The sequence below is a fragment of the Canis lupus genome, chromosome 31 (genome assembly GCF_011100685.1).
Source record: "Canis lupus familiaris isolate Mischka breed German Shepherd chromosome 31, alternate assembly UU_Cfam_GSD_1.0, whole genome shotgun sequence".
Classification (NCBI taxonomy): Eukaryota; Metazoa; Chordata; class Mammalia; order Carnivora; family Canidae; genus Canis; species Canis lupus.
This window is the reverse complement of record NC_049252.1, coordinates 686,889-702,721: the sequence shown is the minus strand read 5'-3', so window position 1 is coordinate 702,721 and position 15,833 is coordinate 686,889. Positions and strand designations below refer to the sequence as shown.

At 35.7% G+C, this 15,833-nt stretch overlaps 1 protein-coding gene across 9 annotated transcripts in view; it reads left to right on the top strand.

The window, feature by feature from the left end:
* HTR1F (5-hydroxytryptamine receptor 1F) overlaps positions 1-15,833 on the top strand; it is a 156,096-nt gene that overhangs the window by 40,724 nt on the left and 99,539 nt on the right. For 5 of the 9 annotated variants that reach the window (XM_038581177.1, XM_038581173.1, XM_038581175.1 and 2 more), the window contains one exon: positions 15,018-15,201. The exons of the other annotated variants lie outside the window; for them this stretch is intronic. The gene's annotated coding sequence lies outside the window, so the exon portion shown is untranslated. The remainder of the gene's footprint in view (positions 1-15,017; positions 15,202-15,833) is intronic. 9 annotated transcript variants of the gene reach the window in all.

Genomic DNA, 15,833 nt, shown 5'->3' with positions numbered 1-15,833 from the left:
CCTTTTTCTTTTTTCTTTTTCTCTTTTCTTTCCTTCTTTCACTCCTCGCTTTTTCTCCTTTTCCCAATACAACTTGTTTTTGACCACTCTGCACTGAGCAAAATGACTAGAAGGAAAACCTCACCTCAAAAGAAAGAATCAGAAACAGTCCTCTCTCCCACAGAGTTACAAAATCTGGATTACAATTCAATGTCAGAAAGCCGATTCAGAAGCACTATTATACAGCTACTGGTGGCTCTAGAAAAAAGCCTAAAGGACTCAAGAGACTTCATGACTGCAGAATTTAGATCCAATAAGGCAGATATTAAAAATCAATTGAATGAGATGCAATCCAAACTAGAAGTCCTAACGATGAGGGTTAACGAGGTGGAAGAACGAGTGAGTGACATAGAAGACAAGTTGTTGGCAAAGAGGGAAACAGAAAAAAAGAGATAAACAAAAGACCATGAAGATAGATTAAGGGAAATAGACGACAGCCTGAGGAAGAAAAACCTGCGTTTAATTGGGGTTCCCGAGGGTGCCGAAAGGGACAAAGGGCCAGAATATGTATTTGAACAAATCATAGCTGAAAACTTTCTTAATTTGGAAAGGGAAACAGCCATTCAGATCCAAGAAATAGAGATATTTTCCCCCTAAAATCAATAAAAACCATTCAACACCTCGACATCTAATAGTGAAGCTTGAAAATTCCAAAGATAAAGAGAAGATCCTTAAAGCAGCAAGAGATAAGAAATCCCTGACTTTTATGGGGAGGAGTATTAGGGTAACAGCAGACCTCTCCACAGAGACCTGGCAGGCCAGAAAGGGCTGGCAGGATATTTTCAGGGTCGTAAATGAGAAGAACATGCAACCAAGAATACTTTATCCAGCAAGGCTCTCATTCAAAATGGAAGGAGAGATAAAGAGCTTCCAAGACAGGCAGGGACTGAAAGAATATGTGACCTCCAAACCAGCTCTGCAAGAAATTTTAAGGGGGACTCTTAAAATTCCCCTTTAAGAAGAAGTCCAGTGGAACAATCCACAAAAACAATGACTGAATAGATATCATGATAACACTAAACTCATATCTTTCAATAGTAACTCTGAATGTGAACGGGCTTAATGACCCCATCAAAGGCGCAGGGTTTCAGACTGGATGAAAAAGCAGAACCCATCTATTTGCTATCTACAAGAGACTCATTTTAGACAGAAGGACACCTACAGCCTGAAAATAAAAGGTTGGAGAACCATTTACCATTCAAATGGTCCTCAAAAGAAAGCAGGGGTAACCATCCTTATATCAGATAAACTAAAATTTACCCCGAAGACTGTAGTGAGAGATGAAGAGGGACACTATCTCATACTTAAAGGATCTATCCAACAAGAGGACTTAAAAATCCTCAATATATATGCCCCAAATGTGGGAGCTGCCAAATATTTAAACCAATTAATAACCAAAGTGAAGAAATACTTAGATAATAATACACTTATACTTGGTGACTTCAATCTAGCTCTTTCTACCCTTGATAGGTCTTCTAAGCACAACATCTCCAAAGAAATGAGAGCTTTAAATGATACACTGGACCAGATGGATTTCACAGATATCTACAGAACTTTACATCCAAACGCAACTGAATACCCATTCTTCTCAAGTGCACATGGAACTTTCTCCAGAATAGACCACAGGCTGGGTCACAAATCAGGTCTGAACTGATACCAAAAGCTTGGGATCGTCCCCTGCATATTCTCAGACCATAATGACTTGAAATTAGAACTAAGTCACAACAAGAAGTTTGGAAGGACCTCAAACATGTGGAATTTAAGGACCATTCTGCTAAAAGATGAAAGGGTCAACCAGGAAATTAAGGAAGAATTAAAAAGATTCATGGAAACTAATGAGAATGAAGATACAACCATTCAAAATCTTTGGGATGCAGCAAAAGCAGTCCTGAGGGGGACATACATCGCAATACAAGCATCCATTCAAAAACTGGAAAGAACTCAAATACAAAAGCTAACCTTACACATAAAGGAGCTAGAGAAAAAACAGCAAATAGATCCTACACCCAGCAGAAGAAGAGAGTTAATAAAGATTCGAGCAGAACTCAATTAAATAGAGACCAGAAGAACTGTGGAACAGATAAACAAAACCAGGAGTTGGTTCTTTGAAAGAATTAATAAGATAGATCAACCATTAGCCAGCCTTATTAAGAAGAAGAGAGAGAAGACTCAAATTAATAAAATCATGAATGAGAAAGGAGAGATCACTACCAACACCAAGGAAATACAAACGATTTTAAAAACATATTATGAACAGCTATACGCCTATAAATTAGGCAATCTAGAAGAAATGGACGCATTCCTAGAAAGCCACAAACTACCAAAACTGGAACAGGAAGAAATAGAAAACCTGAACAGGCCAATAACCAGGGAGGAAATTGAAGCAGTCATCAAAACCTTCCAAGACACAAGAGTCCAGGGCCAGATGGCTTCCCAGGGGAATTCTATCAACCGTGTAAAGAAGAAACCATACCTATCCTACTAAAGCTGTTTGGAAAGAGAAAGAGATGGAGTACTTCCAAATTCGTTTTATGAGGCCAGCATCACCTTAATTCCAAACCAAAGATACCACCGAAAAGGAGAATTACAGACCAATATCCCTGATGAACATGGATGCAAAAATTCTCAACAAGATACTAGCCAATAGGATCCAACAATACATTAAGAAAATTATTCACCATGACCAAGTAGGATTTATCCCCCGGACACAAGGCTGGTTCACCACTCGTAGAATAATCAACGTGATTCATCATATCAGCAAGGGAAAAACCAAGAACCATATGATCCTCTCATTAGATGCAGAGAAAGCATTTGACAAAATACAGCATCCATTCCTGATCAAAACCCTTCAGAGTGTAGGGATAGATGGAAGTTTCCTCAACATCTTAAAAGCCATCTACGAAAAGCGCACAGCAAATATCATTCTCAATGGGGAAGCACTGGGAGCCTTTCCCCTAAGATCAGGAACAAGACAGGGATGTCCACTCTCACCACTGCTATTCAACATAGTACTGGAAGTCCTAGCCTCAGCAATCAGACAACAAAAAGACATTAAAGGCATTCAAATTGGCAAAGAAGAAGTCAAACTCTCCCTCTTCACCGATGACATGATACTCTACATAGAAAACCCAAAAGCCTCCCCCCCAGACTGCTAGAACTCATACAGCAATTTGGTAGCATGGCAGGATACAAAATCAATGCCCAGAAATCAGTGGCATTTCTATACACTCACAATGAGACTGAAGAAAGAGAAATTAAGGAGTCAATCCCGTTTACAATTGCACCAAAAGCATAAGATACCTAGGAATAAACCTAACCAAAGAGGTAAAGGATCTATACCCTAAAAACTAGAGAACACTTCTGAAAGAAATTGAGGAAGACACAAAGAGATGGAAAAATATTCCATGCTCATGGATTGGCAGAATTAATATTGTGAAAATGTCAATGTTACCCAGGGCAATTTACACATTTAATGCAATCCCTATCAAAATACCATGGACTTTCTTCAGAGAGTTAGAACAAATTATTTTAAGATTTGTGTGGAATCAGAAAAGACCCCGAATAGCCAGGGGAATTTTAAAAAAGAAAACCATATCTGGGGGCATCACAATGCCAGATTTCAGGTTGTACTACAAAGCTGTGGTCATCAAGACAGTGTGGTACTGGCACAAAAACAGACACATAGATCAATGGAACAGAATCCAGAAGTGGACCTTTATGGTTAACTAATATTCAACAAAGCAGGAAATACTATCCACTGGAAAAAAGAGAGTCTCTTCAATAAATGGTGCTGGGAAAATTGGACATCCACATGCAGATGAATGAAACTAGACCACTCTCTTTCACCATACACAAGGATAAACTCAAAATGGATGAAAGATCTAAATGTGAGACAAGATTCCATCAAAATCCTAAAGGAGAACACAGTCAACACCCTTTTTGAACTCAGCCACAGTAACTTCTTGCAAGATACATCCACGAAGGCAAAAGAAACAAAAGCAAAAATGAACTATTGGGACTTCATCAAGATAAGAAGCTTTTGCACAGCAAAGGATACAGTCAACAGAACTAAAAGACAACCTACAGAATGGGAGAAGATATTTGCAAATGACCTATCAGATAAAGGGCTAGTTTCCAAGATCTATAAAGAACTTATTAAACTTAACAGCAAAGAAACGAACAATCCAATCATGAAATGGGCAAAAGACATGAAGAGAAATCTCACAGAGGAAGACATAGACATGGCCAACACGCACATGAGAAAATGCTCCGCATCACTTGCCATCAGGGAAATACAAATCAAAACCACAATGAGATCCCACCTCACACCAGTGAGAATGGGGAAAATTAACAAGGCAGGAAACCACAAATGTTGGAGATGTTGGAGCGAATGTGGAGAAAAGGGAACCCTCTTGCACTGTTGGTGGGAATGTGAACTGGTGCAGCCACTGTGGAAAACTGTGTGGAGGTTCCTCAAAGAGTTAAAAATAGACCTGCCCTACGACCCAGCAATTGCACTGTTGGGGATTTGCCCCAAATATTCAGATGCAATGAAACGCCGGGACACCTGCACCCCGATGTTTATAGCAGCGATGGCCACGATAGCCAAACTGTGGAAGGAGCCTCGGTGTCCATCGAAAGATGAATGGATAAAGAAGCTGTGGTCTATGTATACAATGGAATATTCCTCAGCCATTAGAAACGACAAATACCCACCATTTGCTTCAATATGGATGGAACTGGAGGGTATTATGCTGAGTGAAGTAAGTCAATCGGAGAAGGACAAACATTATATGTTCTCATTCATTTGGGGAATATAAATAATAGTGAAAGTGAATAGAAGGGAAGGGAGAAGAAATGTGTGGGAAATATCAGAAAGAGAGACAGAACATAAAGACTCCTAACTCTGGGAAACGAACTAGGTGTGGTGGAAGGGGAGGAGGGTGAGGGGTGGGGTTGAATGGGTGATGGGCACTGAAAGGGTCACTTGACGGGAGGGGCACTGGGTGTTATTCTGTATGTTGGCAAATTGAACACCAATGAAAAATAAATTTATTATAAAAAAATAATAAAAAAATTTTAAAAAAAGAAGCTACTTAGTAAGATGAATATCCTAACTGTTGCAAATTAGCTGATAATCATGTTCCTAATTCACTTATTGTATTTCTGGGGCAGAGGTAGTATATTTGGATATAAAGCCCAAGATGAGAGTACTCTTAATCAGTAAACTACATGTGATATGTAATTGAATTTCTAAATTAGAACTGTAAGGTGTCCTGTGTGTGTGTGTGTGTGCAGAAACACACACACAATATACTGTTACTCTAGCACATAACCAGGTATGATACTTTCTCAAGTTAAAGAATCTATATGTGCCCAATTTATATAGTAATGCAGTATTTGGTATCTACTTCAAAAAACTTGAAAGAAGACCATGCATATAAGGCAATTAGCAATTCTCTCAGCTATTTATTTTTCAATTTTCTGTACTTCCTTCCAGGACTAATTCAAGAAGTATTATACCTATCATAAAAGACTAAATGCCATTTCCCAGTTCTTATACTGAAACCAAATTCCTTCCTAACATGAACTTCATCTATGACAGATCATACATTCTCCTAAAGAAATTTCCAAATTAGGAGTAAATTGAACCATTAGTTGGATACATTTTGATTCCTTGTGAAGAAATCTTTCCCAGAACGCTTGTTAACTAATCTGTACTCTTTGAGTACACACTTTCTAAAACCAATTGGAAACATTCGTCAGGGCACTCTCAGTCCTTTGCGTTAGTTGTAGTGCACCAGAGCAAATAATCCTAGCTTGATAGTTTTAGGATCAGAAGCATTAAACCTAAACCAATACCTTCACTGTCTATCCTGATTGTTCTTCATGGTACTACCAGGCTAAAAAGGAAATATTTTTCATTCCCTTTACTATCAGCAGAGCAGTCGACATATATTTTATTGTCTGCCAGTGGATATACAGCCCCTCTGGTCAAATGGATTCCATACTAGTGCTTAGCTTCTTTTGGAATTCTTCGTGATTCTATGCAACCAACTCACAGCTTTAGGAAGAAAGCAGTAATTCTGTTGTTCCCACAGAGAACTAAAATTGTGAATTAACTCAGTATACTCATAAAAGTACCATTAGCAAAAAGATTGTCTCTCCCATTGAGATGATTGTTTTCAATATAAGGAAGGCCATTTCTTCTTCTAGTTTTTGGTTTTTTTGTGCTGAGTCACACAATAATATGTCTGAATAATTGCTCAGATTTTATTTGTTCTTCATAGAGTCACACAACTTTTATTTGGAAAATATTTTGTTATCTACCACTGATTTTTCCCCCCATTAAAACAAGTCATTGCTTTTGGATAATAGAAATATTCAGCAAGTGTTGACTTAAGAGAAGCTGTAGAATTCCTTAATGCTTTAATTTTTTAGAATTACTTAATACTTTAAATTTAATGTTTTCAACTTACTAAGGACTGATATTTATTGATATGTTAATATAGCCTATCAAATTATAACTTCAAGTTATATTTGTTATGCCCCCAACTCTGAGAAGCTGACAGCACTGCATACAAGTAAATCACAGTCTTTTGTACTCCAATATCTACTCATTCCTATCCTTAGTTCTATAATTATCAATTAATGGTAATGACTTTTAACTTTGAACTATTAATATAGTATCATTACACCAAAATAATACTGTGTAGATTATAGGGAAAGCATTTCATACAGTTAATATCAATGCATTCATCACACCTTTTTTAAACTTTTTATGCTATTTCTTTCTTTCACTTCAAGTATAATTAACATAGAATGTTATATTAGTTTCAGTTTATCCATATAATGATTCAACAGTTGTATACATTTTCTCATCAAGAGGTGTACTCTTAAACCCCTTTGTCTATTGCACCCATGCCCCACCCATCTCCCCTCTTGCAACCACCAGTTTGTTCTCGGTATTTAAGAGCCTGGATTTTTCAGTGTTACTCTTAATTAAACCCCTTTGTCTATTGCACCCATCCCCCACCCATCTCCCCTCTTGCAACCACCAGTTTGTCTCGGTATTTAAGAGCCTGGGTTTTTCAGTGTCTCTTTTTTTTCCTTTCTTGTTTGGATCTTTTTCTTAAATTTCACATATGAGTGAAATCATATGGCATTTGTCTTTCGCTGACTTATTTTATTAGCATTTATTTCTTATTTTTTAGCATCCCATGGATGGAGCCCTTAGCCCAGCTAAGCAGGGAGCCTGCCTCTACCTCTCACTTCTGCTTCTCCCCCTGCTTGTGCTCTCTGGCTTTCTGTCTCTCAAATAAATAAATTAAATCTTTTAAACAAAGAATTTGACTCAAATAACTGAACAGGCCATAAGTTCAAAGTCACACACAATAAAGGTTCAATTTTTCTCCATATTCTCATCTCTACTTTACCCTGATAGCTTCATTAATCAGCCTTCATTATCTTTTAGAAATAGTCATAGCAACTCCAAGTTCATCATTTGCTAGCCTAGCAATACCAACAGAATAGAAAACCTCTTTTCCAGGAGTTCCAGAAAAAGTCCTGAGATAGAGCATCATTGTAATTTTTTAAATATTTTTAAAATTTATTTATTCATGAGAGACACACACAGAGAGAGAGAGAGAGGCAGAGACACAGGCAGAAGGAGAAGCAGGATCCATGCAGGGATGGATCCCTCCCGATGCAGGACTCAATCCCGGGACTCCAGGATCATGCCCTGAGCCAAAGGCAGATGCTCAACCACTGACGTTGAGAAGATTTTTTACAAAGAAGGTAAACTCTAAACCTGAAAGCATCCTTGAAACCATGCTTGAATATTGCTTTGATAGCTGCTATTATCACCCATTTTAAAGTTTACACCTCCATTAATAGCTGGAAAGTATACAGTAAGACAAATTAAAATTTTTATCTTCAATTTTTTTTCGTCACAGGAGTAGACAGTGAATTTGGGTGCATCTTCATCTTAGCTCTATGGTGCACACAAACAAAGAAAGAGAGCAGCTAGTTCTTTGTTTTTACTCAAAAAGCATATCCTTTCATAGTTTGTGCCTTCTGTAAGCAAAACATTTGAGTATGTATGTACGCCCCATTAGTAATTACAACATGTTATAATTAGGGATTCCTCACTTATCTTAGGCTTCGTTTTATTACAAATTCTACAAAGTTGTGTGACAGGGCATCTTTGTTGCTTCTGGAGATGGGAATGTTCTCAGAGCCTGGGAGAATTGTCAGCTTTATTCTGACATAAATCTGAGGGTAGGAGGCAAGGATCACATCTAATGACATGTGTTCCTGTGCCCTGTTACATATTATTATTAACAATTTAACTGATTTTAACAAAATTCCTAGTATGGAATCTTGAAGTGCATGTAATAGGTTTATGGTAAAATAATTTGGTTAGCATTTTAGTATCACTTCATTCAGAGTTTGTTTGTTTTCTAGATTAAATGTAGGGTTGGTATAAAATAAATCTAATGATTAAATTTCTCATCTATATTTTGCTTTCTTGAATACTTTTTTTCAGTGATTTGTTTAAGGATATTTAAAAATCATTGCATTTTGGTCAGAAAAATAACAAATGTATCTTATAAATGTTAAAAAAGAAATAGATGAATCTTAAAGACTTCAAAAGCTTCTTGATAATTTATTATTAGATTATTTTGAAAGCATATTATATATTGGCTAATAATTTTCTAAATTCTTGCCTCATAGTCTCTTTTGTAAAAACGACATATTTTTTAAAAAATAAATGGTACTTAACCTATTACCCTGGATTAAGTTACACTGAATGTGTTTACCTCCTCCCTTGAGTTAAGGCAGATAAAATGTTTTTATAATTGAAGAATATTTTATCAAAAATCAGTTTGTTATATTTCTATTTACTTGATATTTTTCTAGAATTTATTTTATCTGTGAGAATACTATCTGGAAATACTAACTGTGATTGATTGTTGATCAATTTCTTTCAGAAAGCAAAGGTATTTATTTTGAGATTCTGGAAAGAAACCAGAATTAAGCCTCCAAAAAGGCTGACTCCAAAGGAATCTTAATAATATAATAATTCCTGATAGGAACAGACCCATTAGGGAAGAGAGATGTTAAGGGCTGAGTTAGCTGGGGTTGAAGGAAGCCACTACAATCAAAACACCAAAGCTATAATTTTCTATCTCCTCTCAATGGAAGAATGACCATTTAAGAGCCAGGATAAAGATTTTCCCTTTATTCTAAATTCCATACCTTCCAACCACTTTAGAGACTTCAATCCAGTAACTATCCCCCGTCTCTTTATCTTTGATCTCTCTCCATGATCTTTTCTCTTTTGTGCATAAGCTTTCCCTCTGTGTTCCTGGTTTATTTGTTTCTAACTATTGCCCATCCCTCTCTTTCCTTGGCATCTGTAATCCTAAGACTGATTTCGTGTGCTATTTTCCACTTTTTCATCTTTTATTTATTCCTCATCTATTACTACCATTAAACTCAAACTGCTTTTATCACAATTGCCATGGCCAGGCATCTGCCTCAGAGCATCAGCTGCTGTGATCTTCACACTGTTTGAACTCATCAGATGCTGGCTTGTTAGATTGACTACTCACTTATTCTTGAATCCTTTTCACCTCTCCACCCCCCGCTCCCTGCACACACACAGAATTTAACTATCCCTCTGATTCCATTCCCTTTTTTTCTCCATTTACCACTCAATCCACTTTGAAGTGACTTTTTCCCTATCTCTTTTTTATTGTAACCAATGAAATCACCATGCTAGCAAATCATACAGCTAGAAATTGAACACAGTTTCCCTGGTCCCAAACCCATGCTGTTTCTGTTATATGACTCTGTAAAAAATGTAATGTCACATTCATCATTTTAAATTCTCAATCTATATAGGGAATTTAATATAGACTATAAATTACTGTAGCCCTTTTTATTGATACAAAGGCAATTTTTAGAAGTCGATGCATATAAACCCAGTAAAAATCAATAAAACTACTGTAATCCTTTCTCCCTTCTTACTCTGAGACTTCCTACATGATTTTGGCTGGCACATTTATTAAAATCAATTTTATTGAGTTCTAATTCTTGCTTTTACATTTTGAAATTTTTAATTTGTTACTAAAATATAATATGCAGGGGAGGTAATTGAATGCAAAAGACTATTTTATAAAAGACTTCAAATTTGGGTTTATTTGATATCTCTAATATTTGATAGGGTATTATAAACCTATCTTAAAAATGAAACTCATAGGTAAAAGTTTCAAGTGATGAAAAGACCTTAATTAGGGCAGCCCGGGTGGTTCAGCAGTTTAGCGCCACCTTCAGCCCAGGGCGTGATCCTGGAGACCTGGGATAGAGTCCCACATCAGGTTCCCTACATGGAGCCTGCTTCTCCCTCTGCCTCTGTGTGTGTGTGTGTCTCTCATGAATACATAAATGAAAATCTTTAAATCTAAAAAAAAAAAAAAGACCTTAATTATTTGCTAATAACCATGGCCTTTAAATTTTTATTTTTAAATAAAATATTTATTAATTTTTATTAATTTTATTTAATTAATAGAGTCACAAGAAGTTGCCAAATAGAACAAAGGGGTCCCAGGTACCCTGTCAACTTGGTAGTTATATTTTACAAAACTGAAATACATTATCAAAATCAGGAAACTAGTTTTGATAAAATTCGCTTACATATTTCTTTGCCATTTTATCGAATGTGTATATTTGTGTAACTACCACCACAAACAGGATACAGAACTGTTCCAACACCATGGAGTTTCTCTCATGCTACTCCCAACTCTCCCACAACTCCTAGCTCCTGATCACCACGAGTATGTTTTCCATCTCTATAATTTTGTCATTTTGAAAGTTTATATAAATGGACTCATGTAGTATGTAAAATTTTAAGATTGGCTTTATTCACTCAACATAATGTCTTGCGATCCATTCAAATTACTGTATGTCAGTTGGGTTATTCCCTTTTATTCCTGTGAACACCCTTCATACTTTGTAGTTGAAGCATTTTAAATTGATGCACTCGATGCACTGAAATGAAAAAAAATTGAACTATGCACACATATTATGGAAATAATATATAAGGAAAGGAAACAAAATTAGGATGACTCCACCTACTTAAAACCCAAGGGTCTCTTCAGTAGGAAATTCTAGAAAGGACCTAAACCGTGCCTTAAGTAGAGTGGGTGACCTGCTGCAATGTATAATCTGAGTGGGTCTGGAAGCTTTCTTCCTAAAAAAAGAAAAAAAAACTCCTCTATGTTTGCCTTAGTCTCTGAAATCCCTATTACTAATGAATCCTTTTGAATATAGGCAATGAAAACTCTTCTTCACTTATAATTGCATTTTTTCAAAGGGCAGAGATGAACTAAAATATTAATTCATTATCCCATTAATTGTTATAGAAAATATATGAGAATACAGGTGGAGTTAAGAACTCAGTGGAACTACTAGTTTAAAGAAAATCCATTTTTTTCTATATTATTTGGAATTCTAGACTTCTATGAAACTCAATAACCTAAAAAACTAAAATGAAATAAATTTCATGTTTTGAAGATTTCCCGAGAATTTCTGCTCATACCTCACTCCTAATCATTTATTTTTCTCCTTTTAAAAATTAAAAGTTGATTAGATTATGAAAAATTCTCTTCATTACCACTAAGATTACATTGTATACTCACTTTTGGAAAGTCAAAGAATATTTTAATATTAACAATTCAATAATCCAAAAAAACAATAGCTTTCATAAAGAGACCCAATACATTGAAATGGGTTATAAAACATCATTTGAGCTATAGCAAAATTTCAAATATTTAGGATTTTGTATCAGTAAAATAGTTTCCTGGAAAACAAGCTCTAAAATAATGGCAATTTCTATGTTATTAAACTCAGAGAAATTGTAATGAAATATCACTGCATATGCGATGGCTCTAAAATTTTTGTACCCAACAGTACCCAAATTCTTTCTGGAAGAACAAGAAGCTAGAATCTCTACAGATTACAAATCAAAAAACTTTGTAATTCTCAGTCCTTATAAAACAAACTTGTGGCACTTAGTCTGTGGTGTATCAGGATATGTCTGCCTAAGGAAGAAATATATTTCCCTCCACCAGGGACCATAGTCAAGTAATTTTTAAAAGGGGATATATTCCTCTAAGAACCACACAACAGGCACACATTCAACTACAGGATTGAAAGGACATGCTGGATAGATGCTATAGTTGGGTCTTTGTAAACCTAAGTGTCATGATCAAGGTTTCCAAGTTCAGGCAAGTTTTCATGACCCTTTAACTCTGAAGCATGGCTGGCAGACTCCATTATTCAGGTGGACCTGTATAATTGAAGCCCCTGAGGTGGTTATTTCCACCTGTGTACTTGGAATGATGCCAGAAGTTTCCTGCAAGTAGTGATAATTTATATTCATTCAAGAACAACCTCAGAAATAAAAACATTAATAAAAGCAAAAGTGAAGATAACTTGTAAAACCTTTCTGTTTATGTTAGTGGTATCAATAATACAAGCCAAAATTATTTTAACTTCTTGAGGTAGCCTGCATATGCAACTCATTGATATGTTTAGCAGGATTATGTTTATGAAGTTATTTCTTGAATATTTTATATTTTTCATCCTAAAATATTAAATGTGAACAGTGCTCCTCCTGAGTGTACTTTATAGTTCTGTTTGATGTTGACACCATATCCTGTGACCAAACACAATACATTTATCGATATCACATAAGCTTATTGCTAACCCTTCACTATCTGACTTTCTTTCTCAAACAAAGGCAAGGCCTGGCATAAGTTCTACTTACAAAAGAAAAGGAAAAAGGAAATCTATTTCCATGCATTCCTCATGTTCTTATTATCTGATTTAAGTGAATATACTTGTCAGATAATTTGGACTTTTTACATATTATATTTCCCATTTTTAAGTTCTAATTTCTTTTTTAGAGATAGAATATGTTCTTTTCTCTGAAAAGATTATTTTGGCATTTTCACTCAGAAATTCATCCACTGGATTATAAATTCTAAGCATGGGTTTTAGTCATCATCAAATCCCTAGCATTTAGCACACAACAGGCAGCCAGTTCTTTTGACATTTTTTATTGGAGCACTCACTGTGTGTCTGCACTCTTGTAGGTGCTAGGAATAGGCAGTAACTCAAAGACCTCACTCTTGTGGGGTTTGATATTCCGGGCGGGTGGGGGGGGGGGTGCAAAGATAGACAGTAAATATGATCAAATAAACACACAGTGAATTATATAAAGGTGAAATAAAGACAAAGCAGGAGAAGTGAGAGAGAATGACAACTTTATAATTTATAATCTAATAAATGGGAAAAATAGGCTCATAAAAGGTCAAATGACTTTTCCAAACCAATCAGCTACATAGTAACATAGTCAGGATCCCCCTTTTTTTTAATTACTATTCCAACTTTATTATCATCACTGAATGCTGTCTTTCTACATTTGAGTGGGAGGCTCCTGTTGAGCATGAAGTTTGAATGAAAATCTTCCCGGTTAAATACAAATTCTTCATGGATAAGAATGTAATTATAATTTAACTGCATAAGAGAATATTAACTTTTGAGATAGAAATTCCAAGTTTTTCACACTAGGGTTCAATTTTATAGGAGTCTTACAGGAATTTTCTAGTGAACAGTTAAATGTTATTTTGTGGCTAATTACCCTGTTAATTTGCCTCAATTAAAAGTAAAATAAGCACATGGTAATTGTATACAGAAATGTCCATTTTTCTCAGTAAGTGAGAAAATTAATTTATTTATTTGAGAGAGAACACAAGGGGGAGGGGCAAAGGGGGATGGAGAGAGAAAATCTCAAGCAGACTCACCGCTGAGCACAGAGCCTGATGCATTGCTCTATCTCAGGAAAATGAGATCACGACCCTGAGATCATGACCTGAGCCAAAATCAAGAGTTGGATACTTAACCAAATGAACCACCCAGGTGCCCCAAGTATATAATTCCTTTTTAAAGTATGTAGTACACACACACACACACACAAACATCTAAATCCAAAATGGAGGGAAAAACTGAAAAGAAATATAAATTAAAAGATTAATGAAATACTTTTGGGGGGTTTAAGCTTTTAAATTAACAGATACTTGTAAATAGTAATAATGGTGATTGGAAAGAGGCACTTTCATCATATACTTTTGACAGGAGAGTTAATTGGCACAGATTTACCGTACTTCTATTTGACAGTAAGTATCACGTATCTAGAGCTTGTATGGAAGAATTCCACTTCTGGAAATTTATTCTTAGGAAAAAAATCTTTTAAAATCTAAGATCTTTCATAACTCATTGCAATGTACTGAGTTACAATACATTGTTTTGTTTTGGGGTTTTGAATAGTTAATATTCAAAGTTCCTTATTTTCAAGAAGAGGGAGTATCCAAGTAATCTGAATGGGAATAGAGAAATTCTTTCTCAATCTAATCAACATCTAACTTTAGAAGGGGGTGGGGAAGTGACCAGGAATGAGGCATGAGCAGAAGTTCTTGGGAAATCTTCCAAGAAATAAAATTTGTTTGGGGCATCTAGGTGGAGCAGTTGGTCATAAAATGACTAGCAGTGTTACTCATCTACCTTAATTTCCTTTGGCATATAATTTAGCATATTGACTAATACGTAATTTAACATATTGACCAAGGATTAGGACATGAACATCTTTGGGAGGCTATTTTTGGCCTGCCATATATAGCCAGCTTATACCTGAAACTATCTTTCTTGCAATGGCAGCAATCCAAATGTCAGTTCATTTTCGTAGCCTTAGCTGTGCGAGTCTATCCCACATATATATGTCATTCAGAGCAGCTGAAGAACTGGTTAGAGTTGATACATGAAATTCAGGGCTCCTCCTCTTACGTTCTCTCATTTTGGGAATCTCACCTACATAACTCAGTGATTATGGTTGACCCAAATTCTGTCCTCAGGTTCTTCAAGCCAATAAGATTGTGGATTTTGTATTGAAGTTTTAACTACCCTACATGATGAAGACCTGTGCTTGCAGTTGAAAAGTCATATACATGGGAAGCCCACTCTATGTAACTCCACTCTACCAAGTGTTGATTTCTCCCCAGTGTCTGCCTACTTTGAGGTGCCATATAGTACCTTCAGGTAGGATTTCTTTTTGCTTCAGACATAAAATATAGTTATTATCTGTGTAAAGGCTGGTATGAAAGTTAGCTTCTACCATACCAGAAGCTTTGATATTCATTTTTTAAACTGCTAATGACCAGGCAATTTCTCAATAAAATGAGGACTAAACAATTTATAAAAATAACTTCAATAAGTCAATACTCCAGTGTTCTAAAAGAACTTCAATTGACTGTCCACTGCTTCTACCTAGAATATTCAAAATAAGAGCCTCAAATGCAAAAGCAAATATTGTGTACTGAGGTGTTATCAATATATGTTCAATCTGAGGTAGTATCTGAATATGTATGTAGTTGGATAGAGATTTAAAGCTGGTAGTCAGAACATGACTTTAGATTCAGAGTCTTGCTGGAAAGAGACTAGTGATGGCAATTAATTTTGTTTATAATGCACCCATAAGCAAAATCATAAATACTTCGAATAAAAAACAGCCAGTTGCTTCAGAATGTCCTTTGAACATATTAAAACACGGCCTCATCTATACTACAGGGCACCACCAGATTTTAGCCTATGCTATAACCTTCACATTATAAGGGAATTTAGAAATTGACCTAAAGGGACACCTCAAAAAAACAGGATATTTGTTGGTTTCA